This window comes from Octopus bimaculoides, chromosome 2, assembly GCF_046866305.1.
Source record: "Octopus bimaculoides isolate indiv1 chromosome 2, ASM4686630v1, whole genome shotgun sequence".
NCBI lineage: Eukaryota > Metazoa > Mollusca > Cephalopoda > Octopoda > Octopodidae > Octopus > Octopus bimaculoides.
Genome location: NC_142929.1, coordinates 163,777,356 through 163,796,611, shown reverse-complemented (window position 1 = coordinate 163,796,611; position 19,256 = coordinate 163,777,356). Strand labels below are relative to the sequence as shown.

The 19,256-nt window shown below is 36.5% G+C and overlaps 1 protein-coding gene and 1 non-coding gene across 22 annotated transcripts in view; both read right to left on the bottom strand.

Moving 5' to 3' along the window:
- LOC106875262 (kalirin) overlaps positions 1 to 19,256 on the bottom strand; it is a 549,719-nt gene that overhangs the window by 418,293 nt on the left and 112,170 nt on the right. The gene's annotated exons all lie outside the window — the stretch shown is intronic.
- Positions 1,983 to 2,102, bottom strand: LOC149137281 (5S ribosomal RNA). The gene has a single exon (XR_016240881.1). It is a non-coding gene; the product is annotated as a 5S ribosomal RNA (ribosomal RNA).

The following is a 19,256-nucleotide window of genomic DNA, read 5'->3' as shown; positions in this document are numbered from 1 at the left end:
GCTAATTCCTAGCTTGAATATCAACAACAAAAACATGGGTAGGGAAAGAACCAAAGTAAGAGCTGATCTGAAAGCTTGCAAGCACCCAGTAGTGGTGTTAACCTTTCATTATCATCTTTCTGTTAAAATACATTGCCTTTGTTTCAATTTCAAAAAGAATGAAGAATAAATAAACTTGTCAGTATTAACTCAAAATTTTAATGGGAAGTTTAGATCAGTTTAAAACAGTAAGTTTATATCAGAGAACAAGGTACAGTCCACATGCAGCTTGATATCAAAGGGGTGAAACTGGATGACATATTTTGATTAACATCATCTAAAATATTAGGTCATCTCATAAATAATAAAGTTTTTTATACTTCTTTCCTTCTTCTTTATCGTCGTCGTTGCTGCCACCATCACCAACACCCTCATCATTTAACATCCCTTCTCTATGCCAGGATGACTTGGATGGTTTGACTGGGCAGGCAAGGTGGAAGGCTGCACCAGACTCCAGTCTGATTTGGCATGGATTTCTATGGCTGGATGCCCTTCCTAACGCCAACCACTCCAAAAGTGTAATGGGTGCTTTTACATGCCACCAGCACAGGTGCCATTTGTGTGACACTGGGGTGCTTTTATGTGCCAATTTGCATGACACCGGTATCTGCCATGACTCTGATTTTGTTCAGCTTGATGGGTCTTCTCAAGCATAATATAATGCCAAAGGTCTCGGTCATTGCCTCTGTGAGGCTCAACACTCGAAAGGAACTCAGCCACTCAAAGTTAAGTTAAACAAAATTCTTATTTAATCTAAGATATAGTCTCCTTCATTTTCTACAATGCTCTTCCATCTATCTGGTAGACTTGCAAAGGCCCATCTTTCAAAATTCACTTGTCCATGATAAAAAATGTTCCTCCAATGCTGTTCTGACTTCGTCCACAGAATTCATATTTTTTCCAGCCAAATGATTTCAAAGACTGCAGCATAAATGATAATTAGATGAGGCAATGTCCAGCAAATATGGTGGGTAGGGCATCGTTTCCCATTCAAACTGCTCCAGTCTTTGGAATGCCATCCTTGCTGTATGTAGCCAAGCATTATCCTGATGGATGAACATGGTTCGTCTTGAAAGATGGTCATTTTTCTTCTAGTGCTGACTGAAGCCACTAAAGCTGCTCGCAGTAGATCTCCTTTGTTATCATTTGGCTTGGGTTTAAAAGTTCAAAGTGGACTAAACCATTCACATCCCACCAAACAGATAACACCTTACGTGGGTGATGACCTTCTTTAGCCTGGGATGCTGGTGTTTCTCCTTTCCCTACTCATTGTCTTTGGCACTTGATATTTTTATAGAGAACCCATTTCTTGTCACCAGTCATTATTCAGTCCAAAAAGGTGTATTCATGAAAAATGACAGCAAAGAAGAGCACACATTCACTCTCTGTGCACGATTAGACTAGAGAAGTTTGTGAGAAACCTATTGATCCAATTTGCTGTTTTTTTCCGATAGCATGTAGGTTTCCTGTTAGTTCCTCAACAGTTACAATAGAATTTTGTTCAACCAGGGTTTGCAGGACGTCCTCATCAAGCTCTATAGATCTTCCAAGACAAGGCTTGTCTTCTAGGCTGTTGTTTCCAGCTCGGAATTTCTGGAACCACTGTTGACACTGACTTACGCTTATCATCTGGTCCCCATATACTGCATTAATATTCCTCACACTTTCTTATTTTATTTAAAAAAAAATTTTTATTGCCCACAAGGGGCTAAACATAGAGGGGACAAACAAGGACAGACAAAGGGATTAAGTCGATTACATTGACCCCAGCGCGTAACTGGTACTTAATTTATCGACCCCGAAAGGATGAAACGCAAAGTCGACCCCAGCGGAATTTGAACTAAGAACGTAACGGCAGACGAAATACCGCTAAGCATTTCGCCCAGCGTGCTAACGTTTCTGCCAGCTCGCCGCCTTTTTTTTTTTTTTTTTTTTTTTTTTTTTGCTTACAGCACCTAGGTTTTCCCAAGCGGTCACCCATCTAAGTACTCACTAGGCTCAACGTTGCTTAACTTCAGTGATCGGACGAGAACCGGTGCTCTCAGCGAGATATGGCCGTAAGCTTTCTGTTACGTTGTTTGTTGCCTTTATTGAACTCATAAAGCAAAATATGCCAAATATGCTCCTTTGTCACTTTCATTATAGCTTTGAAAAAATAACTGTTAAAATTGAACTGCACTCTTCAAAACTTGCACTAAGAATAAGTACAAGGTAAAATTACTACCCGCTTTTATAGTAAGTTGATGCAGGTAGCTTATCCTGTACCCCACCAACTTTTAGTTCAAGCAATTGAAAAAAACTGCATTATTTATGGGATGACCCAATATATCAGTCAGTAAGCAAATCGTCATTTAATGATTTGACATGCTCAGAGGTTAACCTTTGGCTGCAGTCAAAATACTCATTAGCATTTATTGAAGTTTTTACAAAAACCACCTTCACCTTATAACAAAAAGAGTTTAAGAAATGATGCCAGACTAGATTTTCTAACAATTCAATGCAACAAGAGTATAAACCATGAATACCAGGCATGAAAGTATAAATAGTAATAGCATTAACAGAAGTGTGTAGAGCAAACAACTTCTCTGAAGTTCTTTGCATGAAAAGTAGTACGGACAGAATCCTCTGACATATACTTGCTATAGCTAGAATGAAAGACCAAAACATTTTTGAAGAATACAATGAAACTGTTTACAGAAGCACAGAGAAACTTGTAATGGTTCAGTTTTAAAGAACACAAGATTTTACTAGGTCAGATGAAATTTAGATTTAAAACAATTGCATGTGGGAAGCGGTAAGTGACATTTAAGAAATTAAAAGATTAACATTAATTCCAGTAGACATTATAAAATGTTTATATGAGTAAACAATGATTGCTATACAGATTCATTAGTGAATTGGTTGCTGTTATTAAATAGTTATATTTATGGGATCACTAAGTATCCATGTACAGAACACATCAATACTTTTTTTCTTTACTTTAAACATCCATCCATCTTCTCCACCCACTATTCTTGGGAGGGCCATGGAGTAGAGCCCTTAGGCATTCTTACATAGGGTCCTATCAGAAGCAACCATCATTAGATTTTCCAGTTGAATTCCCAAGTGTGACCAACTGAGACTATGGATATTATCCAACTATTTTGTTCTTTGTTTATCCCTAGATCTCATACCAGTTGGCTTGGATTGAAGGATCCATCTTGCAATTCTTTCTTGTGATATTCTAATAATATGTCCATAGTACTAGAGCTATGATCTCTCAATGCTGAGAAGTAGCAACTTGACCTGGAGAGACTCGTTGATCTCTGAGTTGTGCACCCTGTTGAGTAACATTACTCCAGAGATCCTTTGAAAGATCCCCATTTTGGCCACTTGCATTCGAGACCATACTCTTTCAGTCATTACCCAACGTTCACGATCATGGTGAGGATAAGCACAAAAGCTGAACTGAAGATAGCAAGAAATATTTTAAACATATTTATGATAATTATAGGGCAATAAAAACTAACATCAAGACAGTGGATTAGCAAAATTGATAGAACATAGTCAAAATATCATGTGGTGGTATTTAGTTAAATTACTCTACATTCTGTGTTTAAATCCCTTTGAAGTTGACTTTTCTTTTCATCCTTCCACAGCTGATAAAATAAATACCAGTTAAGTACTGGATTCAATATAACTGAATGTAGCCTCCTCAAAATTGGTTCATTTTTGCATTAATAACATAACTGTGACATCATATATCATAAATGAAATAACAGTTTAGTCTGATATGTTATTGCTTTTTCCTTCCATTTAGTCATGTGACAATGTGTTGTCACTTTGTGCATCTATCTCCTTTGATTAGGGTTCCATCTTTCTCACTGATTCCTCTGTAATAGCTGTTTCTCACTTCCTCTTCTGCATCTGAACACACACACACACTTTTGTAATTATTTTTTTCTCAATACAATACTGAGCTAAGACATTTTAGCATGACTATGAGTGATAAGAACAGTTTCATAGCAAACACTATGCTGATGAAGAGTGAGTGAGATGCAACATGTGTCTTGTGAAATAACTGACAATGTCAATCTATTGAAACACAGCAAGATATCATATAGTAAAGTAGTTGGTTGTGCCAGGCTGTAAAGACAGCATGACATTACACAGTGTACAGTATCTGGCAGTGTCATGCCGTTCAGACATAGCATGGCATTATACAGTATGCAGTAGAGTTATCAATAAGGTCTATTGCTATAAAGAGTGAAATGTCTTAACATTTCAGACTCTTGCCATTCAATGGAGTATAGAAATAGACAAAGGTGATGTTGACCAAGCAGCAAATATGAAGAGAAATGCAGTGAACGAAAAGTGTTTGGGATACAAGGAGTGCAGGAAATGGGCCAAGAGAGAGGTGTTGTGAAAAAGAGTCAAGTATGAAGATAGAGGGGAACTGGACAAGAGAATAAAGAGAAAGAGGACAGCATCAAGATGTTCAAAAAACAGAATCTAATGTAGATAGTCAAATGGTCAGGTGAATGCCCTTAAAAGACAACTGAACAGACAAATGCAAAATCAAAGGTTGAAGCAGATATATCATGGGAAGCAGAAGCTCCTAAGCTGAAAGTTATTTACTGTTCCTGGGTAGGCAGCTTTCCCTACTACTATGATGTGAGAGTACTCCACAAGTAGAGGAGTTGTCACATGATTGAAATTTAAGGATATCAAGGAGATACACTCACAAATGATCAATCCAGATGACAGTCCATTTCACTTAAATGCAATACATTGCAGAGCCAGAATTGGAGGAAGTGCAGTCAACCTCTATCTTGGCCCTACTCTTTCACTGCAATTTTCTTCCTTGTTTGCTGCCTACCAGATCAAGACCATTGTTTCTCTGCCCCCCATTTAGACATTCACTCCTCATTCATATTCTATCAAGTCTGTTTTAGACTAACTGTTGCCAACACAGACCGTCATCATTTCCAGTAAGGTGAAGTAATAGCCCATGTAATTTTATCAAGACATTCAATTAACAACAAAATAGTACAAAGCAAAATGGAGAGTTATGTCAGGCAGCATCATATAGCCTGTCATGTTAAAAGCACCCAGCACACATTGTAAAGTGGTAGATGTTAGGAAGGGCATCTAGCTACAGAAACCAAGCCAAACCAGAATGGAACCTGGTGCAGTTCTCTGGCATGCTAGCCCAGGTCAAACCATCCAACTCATGCCAGCATGGAAAACAGACATTAAAGAATGCTGATGATGATGATATATGAACTTGCACAGCTCGATATAACTGTTATAAATAAGATACATACAGTTGGTATTACTAAAACAACAGGCTGTATGATGCTTTGTCTGTCATAACTCATTATTTTACTTGGTTTTGTTATGATGTTAATTAAATGTCCCCATAATAAAACATACCCAGCTCATTTCTTTCTTTTCAGTATATATATATATATATATATATATATATATATATATATATATATATATATATATATATATATATATACACACACACACACACACATACATACATACAGAGAGAGAGAGAGAAGAAAGAGATTAATGTATTAATGTTTTAAAATCATTAATGATCGCCAACACGTGCAAGCATGGCAGAACAAATGTTGTAATTGTTGTGTTTAAAGGGAGGTACACACACACACACACACACACACATTTTGGTCTCTTGTCTAATACAACTATCAAGTCCCCATCTGTTGCCCATCCCTTTACATCTTTGATGCCCTCTCATCATTTATCACTCTATCACTTATACTATCACCACTCTCCTTTTCTCTATATCACGTTGCCTGTGTAACTAAGGAAGACAGTGGATCTCTCCTCCTATGCATTGTACCAAACTGCCCTGTAACTCAAGATGGTATTGGGTCTGTCCAATCCTCTTATATTTTGACACTCACCCTCTCTCCATTCACTGCAACATGCCACCTGTGTAATGAGAGAAGGCACTGGACTTTCTACCTCTCTTTCGCATCCAGATGCCTTTCTGTTTCTAGCTTATACACACTACCATCACCCATTCTATACTGCTAGCCATCATTCCACTCCCAAACTTCTTGTAATTGATATCTAACACTTTCTCTTATCATCCATCACTCAATCTCTTTTACATATCAGCACACAGGTAACTGCCATTACTCACTCTCTTCCATTACTTTTTCCAGAACTATTGCTCTTTCACTATTTCCACCTCTGCCACCCTCTCACCACAATCACTATTTCTTTCATCCTATTCTTGTTCACTTTACTCACTCACCTTAGACCTTCTGTTATCACTTTCTCTTCTAATCACTCCCTCTCAGATACCTTGAAATAAACAGAGCTCTTTAGCCTTGCAGAGCCCTAGAGGCTAAAGAGCCTTAGACAATCTCACTAACACTAATGCCATTCAAGATATTCTGTTAAGTTGTTGGTGAACAAAACAGTGACAACGCAGTGTCAGGAGAGCCTTTTAGTCAGTTTAAGGACATGACAACTTCTCAAATGTTGGTACCTTGGTAAAATGTATGAAGAGTATCCATCACAGAAACCATGCCAAAAATGCAATGTACAACTGAGATGTCATCCACCAAGGGTAGAAATTCTGAATAAAAACAGATTCGACTGTGACAACCCATCCAACTCATGCTCTTGTGAAAAGTGGACATAAAATGATTACAAATTAATTTCTGATGTAACACTTAAGTTAGTTATTGCCTAAGCTAAAGCCAACTGAAATATTTGAGTTTACCCGCATGGTTCTGGGTTTCTCTCTAGACCATGGCTACTGGACCAAATGTCTTCTGATTTATCCGATATTACTGAAGTTGGATCATCAGAAATTGTGTGGTAGACAATCAGATGAACTATCTGAAACCTACATATAGAACTTTGGGATTACAAAGCAAACCTGTAATCTACATGACCATGAGTACACTCTGAATTTCAATCAACAACAAAAAGCATATATATTCTTAAAGAGATTGGACTGGGTTTTGTTTCATGACTACAAAGAGTGAGCTGATAGATTGGCCCAGTTGTCTTATAAGGGTTAATATATAATCCTTTCTACTAAAGGCACAAGGCCTGAAGTTTGTAGGGAGGGGACTAGTTGATTACAGCAACCCCTGTGTTTCACTGGTACTTAATTTATTGAAAGGATAAAAGGCAAAGTCAACCCCAGTGGAATTTGAACTCAGAATGTAGCAACAAGCAAAATACCACTAAGCATTTCATCCAGCATGCTAACAATTCTGCCAGCTCACCGCTTAGGGTTAATATATAATGCCAAAATAACATTGCAACTACATTTATAAACAAACCATATAACATGGTTGCCATCTCTAATCTGTTGGTCACATACGTTGTCTACTTTGAACATTTAGTCATGTGATACAATGAGATGGTCACTTAATACCTATTTCTCTCAAGGGAGTGTACCTATCCTCTTACTGAAATTTCAATTGACAAAGAAAAGTCTATATATTCTTGAAGAGAATGGCTCAGTCTTCTTTCTAGGCTACAAAGGTGGGCTGATAAATTAGCCCAGTTGTCTGGAGTGCACTTGTTCTCTTACTGGGGTGTACCTATTTATTCACTTACTTAAGTGTACCTATTCTCTTTCTCTCTGCTTTTCTCTCTTTCTCTCTTTAACAGAGTGTTTATCTTGTTTTCATTTTCTACCTTTCACTCCTCCTGAAGTAGCAAATCTGTTAATCTGCCACCCCACCCCCCTTCTCACTAACTACATTTCTTGCACAATTCCTACATCTCCTTTACACTCACTCTTTCCTCAATCCTCATTTTGTTTTCTTAAAACACATGCATAACTTAGTCTATATACTAAGATACCATATGCTGTCAGATAACGTATTACACCAAGATATATTTATATAAAGGTTTCACTAATTAAAACTCAATCACACATTAATGTAACAGATATATGACATAAATTCTCTCTTATTAATATATGTAGCTTAAACAATAATGAAAAAAAAAAACTAAATGAAAATTAAATATGTCAATTATATGCTCATCAAAATTATATGCAACTAAATATTGGTAATATCTAAAATCAATCACTGAAGGAAAATCCCCTACAGTGTTCTCTTTTAAAATTCATCTATTGACAAGCGTGCTAGACATAGCTGCCAAATCTCCCTCAATATTCATCCTGTAAAAAGCACCATTCGAGTGTGGTCATTGCTAGTGCTGCCTGTCTAGCTCTCATGCCAGTGGTGTGTAAAAAGCACCATTCAAATGTGGTCAATGCCAGTACCACCTGACTGGCTTCCATGCCAGTGGCACATAAAAAGCACCTACTACACTCTTGGAGTGGTTGGCATTAGGAAGAGTATCCATCTGTAGAAACCTTGCCAGATTAGACTGGAACCTGGTGCAGCCTCCTGGCTTGCCAGTCCTCAGTCAAACCATCCAACCCATGCTAGCATGGAAAGCAGACGTTAAACTATGATGATGATGATGATGATGATGATGATGAATTCATTGACATTGTAGTCCTAGATACGTTGTGTTTTTAAAAAAAAATCATAAAATTTAAAAAAAAAAAAAAAAAAGGCACTATTATAGAATGTCTTTGAACAGAGGTCGCCTACTCGAAATCAACCTAGAGTTAAATAAAAATAAAACAGTCCATTGAAATGTTTCCTTCTTTCTTTTAACGTCTTATTAGACAGTAACCGGGGAGCAGCCTTTGCCATTTCCAGGATTCAGACTGATGTAGATGATGTCCAACTAGAACTGTCACAAAAAAAAGTATCTGTATACTGTAGCCCTTCAAAGTTTAGAATGTAGTGTGCATTCTCCTCAAGTTCTTCATTTAGAAATTATGAAAAACTTGTATGTGACAACAGAGTAACAAAGGTGTGTGTGTGTGTGTGTGTGTGTGTGTGTGTGCGTGTGTGTGTGTGTGTGTGTGTGTGTGTGTGTGTGTGTATAAGATAACAGTGGGTGTATGTGTCAACAGGTAACAAAGAGGCTTTTGTGTGTCAAACGAGAAATTCTGTGTGTCAGAGAGTAACAAAAAGATGTGTGTCACAAGAGTAACAAAACAGCATGTGTGTCTTTGGAATAACAAAGATAGGCAATTAACAGTGACTTAACAGATCTAAAATTAGCAACAAAAGAAAATTAACCAAATATACATAGCATATCTTCATCACTCATTATTGTAATGACAATAATTTATCACTATCATCATCATTTTACCGGTAATAGTTTGAACATATTTACAAAACAGTATCTAGCCATTAATCTCACAACTATGTCATCCATTAATAAGTCTAATGAAAGTCTTCCTTGGCTTACATTTACTACAGCCATTTTCCATCACAAACATGAGAAATTCTGTATGTAGTGGCAAAAAGAAGAATACAATGGAAATCTGGTCCTAGATATACTATGCCTAACCAATCAGATCTAATTTGAGGGTTATACAACAATTTACACTTGATTAATTCGCTTTTGACAATCAGAATAAACACAATATTGCAAATACTTAGGGAAAGTATGTATACCACAACTTCTCATAGTTTTCTTCATGACAAATGAGGGATACAAGAGTAAAAAATGAATAAATAAATAAAAATCAGTGATTCTTTCAACAAATAGAACCAGTGAATGAGCTTCTATATGGTCAATCAATCTGCTGAAAACAGAACTCTTGACACATTGAATAAAATAGTCGTAGACTCTGTCCAAAACAGAAAAAAAAAGAAAAAGAAAAAAGAGAAGGAAATGGTCACTGCTGGAAAGCCTTAGAACCACAGGTCTATTTTATCAGGATTGACCTGGGGCTAAACAACAATAATTATACACAGCTAAACATTCTGGGAATATTCATTCATTGATGTGTGTTCAATGCTGGTGACATATGCAGTATGATGAAATACTGTGGGTGTCAATCACAAATGCTCTGATTTTAGAACTGGGATAATAAATAAGTTGTACTATAAATAAAATTATTTCTTAACATTGGAGAAAAAATAGATTTTAGCCTGGACCACCAGATTGTGGGACAGTTATTGTTTAGCTTCATGTAAGCACAGACTGAGAAAACCTCTGATCAAAGAAGTCTAGCTATGACCATCCCATCTTTTTTTCAGATACAGTGTTATATTTCAGATTACATTAACCAATATGTCCTTTCCAATTTTAAGACAATAGCGTGTAAAATGAGCAAAAATTTGCCTGCTGTTTCTAGCAAGTCAAGTTAATATGCAGAAGCTTTTCCATTGGCACATTCAGAACACATTCCTCTATGACTGTCATACATTTGAACATTGGTCTCCATCAACGAAGTGTATGGGTATATGAGGGGGTGTTGAAAAGTTCCTGATTCTTTGGGTAAAAGAAAATACAAGAGGCTCAGTTAATTATAATAATTCAACATATTCCCCTCTCAGACTCACACACTTATTGCAGCAGTCCTTCAGTTTTCCTAAACCCTCTAAAAGAACTCAAAAGATTGGGCTTCCAACTGTGATACACTTAAAACTAGGAACTTTTCCCCTCCACCATCCCGTGTGTGTGTACTTCAATGTAATGATTTTATTGCTGTAATTTGCTGTTGTATCATATGTAGTCTATATATTATTGATTCATCAAGTGGTGTTGTTATACATTGTTACATTTACATATCTGTGTGTATTCCCATCATCCTAAATTGTTATGTATACTACTATTTACAATACATCCATTTTTGTTATATATTATCACTAATCTAATAAATATGTGTTCTCATTGTAATTTTTTGTATTATAACTATATTCATGTCATTATATTATCAATTATCACTAAGTTATATGCTATATATTAACCATTATTTAACTCTTGTAATATTTTCGGCATTGTCACAATATTTACTGCAGTTCGTTATTGTTAATTGAGAGACCTATTGGGTATTGAGTGGGGAGTAATGTGTTGGGCTCATAATCTTAAGGACAATTCCTCAACTGGGTAGTGTATTTATCCTTGAACAAGATAGCTCATTCTCCATTGCTCCATCTAGTTAGCTGAAAACTAATCCCAACTGAGTGTTGGTGCAGCTTTCTCTCTACCCATCACATCTTTGATGCTCTGCTGGCTCAAAGTTGTTCAGGACTACATAGACATCTAAAGCAATCAGTGAAAGCATGGTATATGCTACTAAGTTATGCCCACTTGCAAGTGAATGGCAATGGAGGGATGTATATTAACACTGTATTTACTACCAGAGCAACATATGTTACCATGTACTATCACCATATTTACTATTTTTATTATATTATTTTTATATATTATTTCAATATCTACTTAAACAATGTGTTGTTATATTTCAGCTACAAAAATAATTTCTTTCTAAATGACAAAAGCATTTTACTGAATTAACTATAAAATCAATCCAGCTATCTACTACTGCTACTATTAATTGCAACTGAAGAGGTCTCAGTATCAGCATGTTTTCAAGAATGGTTTTAGGTGTTCATGCAGCAGCATGCAGGCAGAGGCACACAGACATCTTCTACCTTTGACTCAGTATAACATTCAGGCTGTGACAGCTGGAAAGAGAGCGGGGAAGAAACTCTACTAGCACTAAGTTGCAAGTCAATTTATTCAACTCTTAAAAAAGATGAAAGGTAAAGTTAATCAGGATTTGAACTCAGAGTGCAAGAACTGGAACAACTACAGCAATACATTCTGTCTAATGCTCTAATAATTCTGCTGATCAACCACAGTAGTATAACTACTTAATGTTATAACTACAGATAAGAGAAATCCTATATAGTCATTTAACCAGCTAGAACAGCAACCAAATTCCCTGAAACCATTATTGTTCAAGAGAAACAGAACCAAAAAACAAGTGGTCAAGGCTAGTATACCTTTGATCAGTGGTCACTTGATCAGAGCTCTCCTGGAGCTAAATAATAACTAGACTGCTGCTGCTGCTGCTGCTGCTACTACTACTACTACTACTACTACTACATTCTAAACAAATTGATTAATTAATAAAAATCAATCATTTTAATAAAACCCACTTAATAAAAATCTGTTTAGGCACACCAAACCACCCACCTATTTGCATGTATATACAAATATATGCTAACACACACACACACACATCTATATATATATATATATATATATATATATATATATATATATATACATCATATTTATATATATATGTGAGCACATTGGCATCAATGAATATGAATGGGGTAAAAGTTCTAATACCACAAAACAAAAAAAAAACAGATGGCTTGATATTCAAAATATAAAAAGTTAGTAGCTAATAATATGTTGAATTTAAAATATATTCTTTGCTAGCAGTGATCCCAACTAGAATTTAAGCCACATCCATCTCATAGCTAGTAGTCTTGCCTGTTAGAATCTATGTCCACTACAACTGAGGTAACGAGCTTCCTTCTGTTAAATCTATCTTTGCAAGAATTTAGGTCAAGTACTCTGTCACATCTTTATTCACTTAAAATTTAGGTCATGTATCCTCTGCCAGATCTACATTTACTAGAATCTGAACTATGTACTCCCTGCTGGATCTATACTCATTAGAATCTAGGTCATATGCTCCCTACTGGATCTATATTCCCTAGAATCTGAGTCATGTATTCCTGCTGGATCTATATTCAATAGATTCTAGGTCATGTACTTCTCTAGTGAATCTATAGTCACTAAAATTGAGGCCATGTACTCTTTCTTACCTTCCAATTGGATCTATGTTTACTCACTGCTTCAAAGCATTTCCATCTATCTATATATTGCCTCTTCAAAAGTTCCCACCACTAAAAACCTCAAATAAAGATTCTCAGAAGAGAATAAAAATGGTTTTGCTTTAATAGATATTGCGAAGAAGACCTTTGCAAGTCCTATCAGACTGAGAGAGTGATGTGGTTCATGTTCAGTTTGAACATCTGCTGGCCAATGTCCAGAGGTAAAATGTGTATAGAGATAATTCCAGAGGAGTTGCATTTCCAGGGAAAGACTAGAGACAGTGTTCTTCTCGGGTCCTGAGATAGAAGACACACTGATGGTAACAGGATGATGGATCAAATGGACCTGAAGTATCCAGTTAGTTACTTCACAAGGTAGGGTTCACTTTAATAAAATGATTCATTAACATGAATAGTTAAATTGGAGAAACTTTCCTTCAAAGGAAAAACTAGTTTACTACAAGTATGATTCCTTAGTACCAAACTGAACACACACACACATATCCTTACAACCTATGTCCCCCCAAACTAATAATTAGGTTGGCATGCTCCAATATTCAAGTTACTGCATGCAATGGAAACCTCTTACATGGTCATTCGACCAGCCAAAATTCACAAATCTTTATATTACACTACAGTATTAAAATAAAAATTAGATGTATCAGTCTTAGATAATCTTAAAATGGTAAGACAGGATGGATGGTCATCGCTGAAATAATATTTACTTACTTTTCAGATGGTCTACTTTTCTTAGCTCTATGAATTCAAATCTATAGGAGGCAACAATTGTTACTTAGCAGTTCTGATGGAGAAAATCAACTGCACAAAATGAACATGAACTCATAATTCTAAGAAAACCAAACTAAGTAAAGAATAAGTAAATATCAAAAACCAAGAAAGAATTCAGAGTAGCAATGATAAATTTTATAGATAATGAATAAATTAATCAACTTCCTATCTTGATCAATTAATATTAGAAACTTAATGTCTCAAATCTTTCTTTGAAAAATCCTATAATTAAATTAGCATTATCTAATATTCAATAACGAAATGTTCAGTTTGAAAATATTTTATCATTTGGGAGATTTTTCTAATAGATTTAAACAATTTATTTAAATTTAACATAATAAAAAGTCCACCAATCAAAAATAAAGATAAACACTCTCTTGGAATTATCTCTTGGAATTATTAATACTATTTTATGAGAATTAAATCTTAAGGTAAAAAATGATTTTAAGCACTTGAAAGGCAATTGAAAGCTTGTGGAGACCCAAAGGCTACAGGTAGTAACCTGCTACCTACATAAATTCTACCAGGAATAAGTATGAACCCAAGTCATAGTAATAATAATAATAATAATAATAATAATCCTTTCTACAAAAGAACTGAAATTTTGTGGGAGGAGACTGGTCAACTGCATCTACTCCAGTGTTTCACTGGTGCTTAATTTATCAACCCCGAAAGGATGAAAAGCAAAGTTGACCTTGGTGGAATTTGAACTCAGAACATAAAGATGGATGAAATGCTGCTAAGCATTTTACCGGCATGCTAACAATTCTACCAGCTCACTGCCTTAATAATAACCCTTTCTACTATAGGCATACACACATACATAAACACACACACACACACACACACACATTCATTGTAAACCATAAACAAAAAGGTTAACCAACTAATTACTAAACAAACATGTGTTAGCACACTGACATGTGTTCACTCTTTGTCACCTCAACAGGAACTATAGTGATCCTTATCTTTTATTTTACAACTCACAGCATTTGACCATTGAGGTCTATGTCAATAAGTTTTATGAGGTGCTATGATTAACTAGAAAGCAGCACTGCCATAACACCACCACCACTACCACAATCATAGAAATATCCACTTCACAGCAGCCAAGTTTTTCTCATCTTACACCCCTATCAATTTAAGAATGAAGAAAACATTGAAGGCAAAAAATGGAATCATCACAGCTAGAACACCTTTGATCATACATCTGCTTAATCAAAATTGGCTTGAGAGTTGAAATAATAGCAGTGATTCTATACACTGTTGTATGTGTTAGTACATGTAAATACAAACACTGTATACGTACTTTGAATCAAAACCAACAACAGTGATATGTAGCTAAGGTACAGCTAATAATGCCTTAGTTCTAATTACAGTGTTGTACACTGATGAGATAAGAAATAGCAACCAACAGCTATATGACTTGACAGGAACTCTGTAATAATTCATCCAGAAAAATACTCCTATCAATATACAAGGTTACCTTTCATAAACATGCCTATATTGGAATATTCCCTACTTATTCCTCATCTGTATGTCTACAGTGGCAATATTTATTTACAAAAATCTGTTTCAACATAGAAGCTTATCTCCATTTGTTTACCACCTTGATTTATAACTAACAGCTGTAGTCTGGTTTGCTTTTGCAAGTTGCTATATATAATATACAAACATACATTGATATGTAGTACAGACCACTAGACCTTTTAATCAATTATTCAATGTGTGTGCATACTTCATACATACATGCATGCATGCATATATATATATATATATATATATATATATATATATATACATACACACAGAAAACATGCGAGTATAAATGGATGTGTGTGTGTGTAGAGAGAGAGATGAATACATATATATATATGTACACACGTGTGTATATATATATATAAAAGAGCACTGTTGGTTACGACAAGGGTCCCAGCTGATATGATCAACGGAACAGCTTGCTCATGAGATTAACGTGCAAGTGGCTGAGCACTCCACAGACACAGGTACCCCATTACATATTTCTCAGGGAGACTTGGCATGACACAGAGTGCGATAAGGCTGACCCCTTGAAATACAGGTACTACTCTTTTATGCCAGCTGAGTGAACTGGAGCACCATGTAATAAAGTGTCTTGCTCAAGGACACAACGCACCACCGGGAATCGAACTTGTGACTGTATGATTGCAAGCCGAATACCCTAACCACTAAGTCATGAGCAAAGCCAAGTGAGACCATAACCTATGGCCTCTGCCAGGGGTGTAGCCAGCCCACTTATGCATACCTTTCCTTCATTGGACACTAAACTCTGCTTGCGAAGACCTGTTGATGCAAGTGAAATCGAAGTCAAATTCGATGACTGGCATCCGTGCTAATGAAGTGCTAAGAGCACCTACCGAGCGTGATCATTGCCAGAGCAGCTGACTGGCTTCTGTGTCGATGGCACATAAAAAGCACCATTCGAGCATGATCATTACCAGCATTGCCTTATTGGCACATGTGCCGGTGGCATGTGAAAAAACATTCGAGCGAGGTCATTGCCAGTGCTGCTGGACTAGCTCCTGTGCAGGTGGCACGTAAAAAACACCATTTGAGTGTCACCGTTGCCAGTACTGCCTGACTGGCCCTCGTGCCAATGGCACATAAAAACACCCACTACACTCTCTGAGTGGTTGGCATTAGGAAGGGCATCCAGCTGTAGAAACTCTGCCAGATCAGATTGGAGCCTGGTGCAGCCATTTGGTTCGCCAGTCCTCAGTTAAATTGTCCAACCCATGCCAGCATGGAAAGCGGACGTTAAACAATGATGATGATGATATGTGCATACACACACACACACATGTATATATATATATACACACATTTATCTCATATAGAATTTTGTATACTGTTATTCATCTAGTGCTGTTTTTCTTGGTTCTTTTTAATTATGCAATAAACCTTGGTGAGAAATATATCTCTACTCTTTATATGTCTAAGTATGTTTTCTGTTGAAGTTAGGGTGGGACAACTGCTGTGCTGATGATGCCTATTGAGGTAGAAATGTTGTTTCCAGATGGTCAGAGCCATCCTTTCCTAAATGGCATACCTGTTTAGGTGGATTCTTGAGACTAACTCCTCTTTTCATTTGGAGGTAGTTCCAATTGCATCTTCTCTCAAAAGTAAAGAAAATTTTAATAAATCAAGAATTTATCTTGTATGGCGTTTGATATACCTTAAGATGTTTTTTTTTTAATTATCCATATCCATGCCATTAGCCACTCTAAGCTATTTCTATTGAATATTTTTGTTTATATAATCATCACCATCATCATCATCTTTTTAGCATCTGTTTTCCGATGCCTGAATAAATCAGATGAAATTCACTGAGGCAAATTTTCTACAGTCGGCTGCACTCCTCTCACCTTGTTGACAACCCTCACTTGTTTCCAAGCAAGATAATGATTTCCCTTGAATCTGGACAGGTTTGCACAGAAGATCTGAAAGAAACAACATGGTTCGTATCACAATGTAAGAAGCTTACTTCCCAATCACATGTGTGTGTACACGTGCTTTACTATTTCTTTGCCAGGACATCATATGATGTCTGGTCAAGGGTAGATATTACTTTACCTGGAAACAGGGCATCTGGGCAGAGAAAAAACATGGACATTAAACCAATGATGATGATGTCATTACAAGAAGATTCCCCATCCTACATGCACACACACCCACACAAACACAATGAGCTTCTTTTCAGTTTCAGTCTACTAAATTCATTACAAGGCTTTGATCAGCCTAAAGTTGAAGGCACTTGCCCAAGATGCTATGCAGTGGGACTCAACCCAAAACCAAGGGACTCAATCATGCAACCAAGCCTACATCTCTGTTTATGCAAATATATACATACACATTTACATATATAAACATAATTGTGTGTGTGTGCATACTATCAAGCCTACATCTTTCATAGCCTCATCTAACATGCCTGTTAATCACCCTTCTATTGCACACACCCACTCCTTATCACACATCCTTCTTATCGCTCATCTATCTATGACCCATGCCCCTAACAACCACCTATCTATCACCCATACCACTAGCACACATTTCTCAATCACTTTCTCCTGTGACTAAGAATGGCAGCAGAGATCTGTTCACCATCCATTACTTCAGTGTAACCAGGCGTGCACTAGACCTATCTGACCTACTCACCAACACCTCACCTACTTCCTCTCTCATTCTTATCACCATAGCTCTCTTTCCCCCATCCTGCAGCATATGAATAAGAATAAGAGATCTCATTAGATATGCATGTAGGCCATATATGCTACTCATGTCCTCCCCTTGGCCATTTGGTATCAACATCAATCATTCACTCTCACCATCTATCCACCTCTTGCTGTCCATTACACTATAAACCCTATCTTCTCTAGTGCTGGTACTACAATAAATAGCACCCAGTGCATTCTGTTCAGTAAAAAGCCAAGAGGCCCCTTTAGTCTTGTCAAAGTGAGTATAAAGCAATGATGCTGAGGATAGATATGTGAATGTGATGATAGAGGTTATATATATATATATATACACACATAAACATATATTTATACATATATATATATACACATACATATATACATATACATATATACACACACATATATATAAATACATACACATACATATTTATATATACATATACATACACACACATATATATACACACATATACATATATACACATACATATTATATATATATATATATATATATATATATATATATGGTGGTTGTCTACTCCTTAAACAGAGTTTGACCACCTCCTGCACCTACACCTTAGCCCTTTCATGGCGTCTGATGTGGCTTTTTAAACCAGACAGTGTTTTGAAAAAACACCCACACAGATTGCACCTCTGATTTGCACTACCAATACCTGCAAGTAAGTTCTGCTCATTGTGGATCCTAACATGTCTTTTAAGACCCCCATTGGATTTGCAAACCCTCTGGCACACACCACATTCAAACGTGTGCACAGACATATAATCAGAATAGCTGGATGAGGTTTGTTTTCCATGGGTTCGCAGGTGAGATTTGAGGCCAGACAAGGACAGACATGGTCTGTCACAGACTGTTCACACAAAAAGGTCCTTGTCATTCACCTTCTCAGTCTTTACATTTGTCCTTAAATATCTCTTGAGCCCTGCTTGCATCATCCTGGCCTCTTCAAATGCTTTCACTCCACTCCACACCCTTGTTCGCCATCCAACTCGATCTGAAGCGAGGACTTCTATATCTTTTGGAGCCATTCCAATTGACTTCATAGCAGTCCTTATGCCATCCTTAAACCTTTTTTTAGGTTTATGCCGATAACGTTTCCCCTCTGCAAGCTCACCATAAAACAGCTGTTTCGGCATGCGTTCATCTGCCATTCAAACAATATGGCCACACCATCTCAATTGGTTCCTCAAAATCATGGCTTTAATTGAGGGGATGCCTGCAGATGCAAGGATATCTGTGTTTGGAGTAAAAGAATTCCATTTAATTCTTAAAATATGACGAAGGCATTTTTGGTGGAATTTTTCTAACATTTTAAAATGCCTTTCATAACAGGTCCAAGTTTCACAGGAATACAATAGGGATGTTAAGACAAATGATTTGTAAAGAGCCAGCTTTGTATTGTTATTTATATGTCGCTGGCGCCAGACACGTGACTCCAAGCCACCA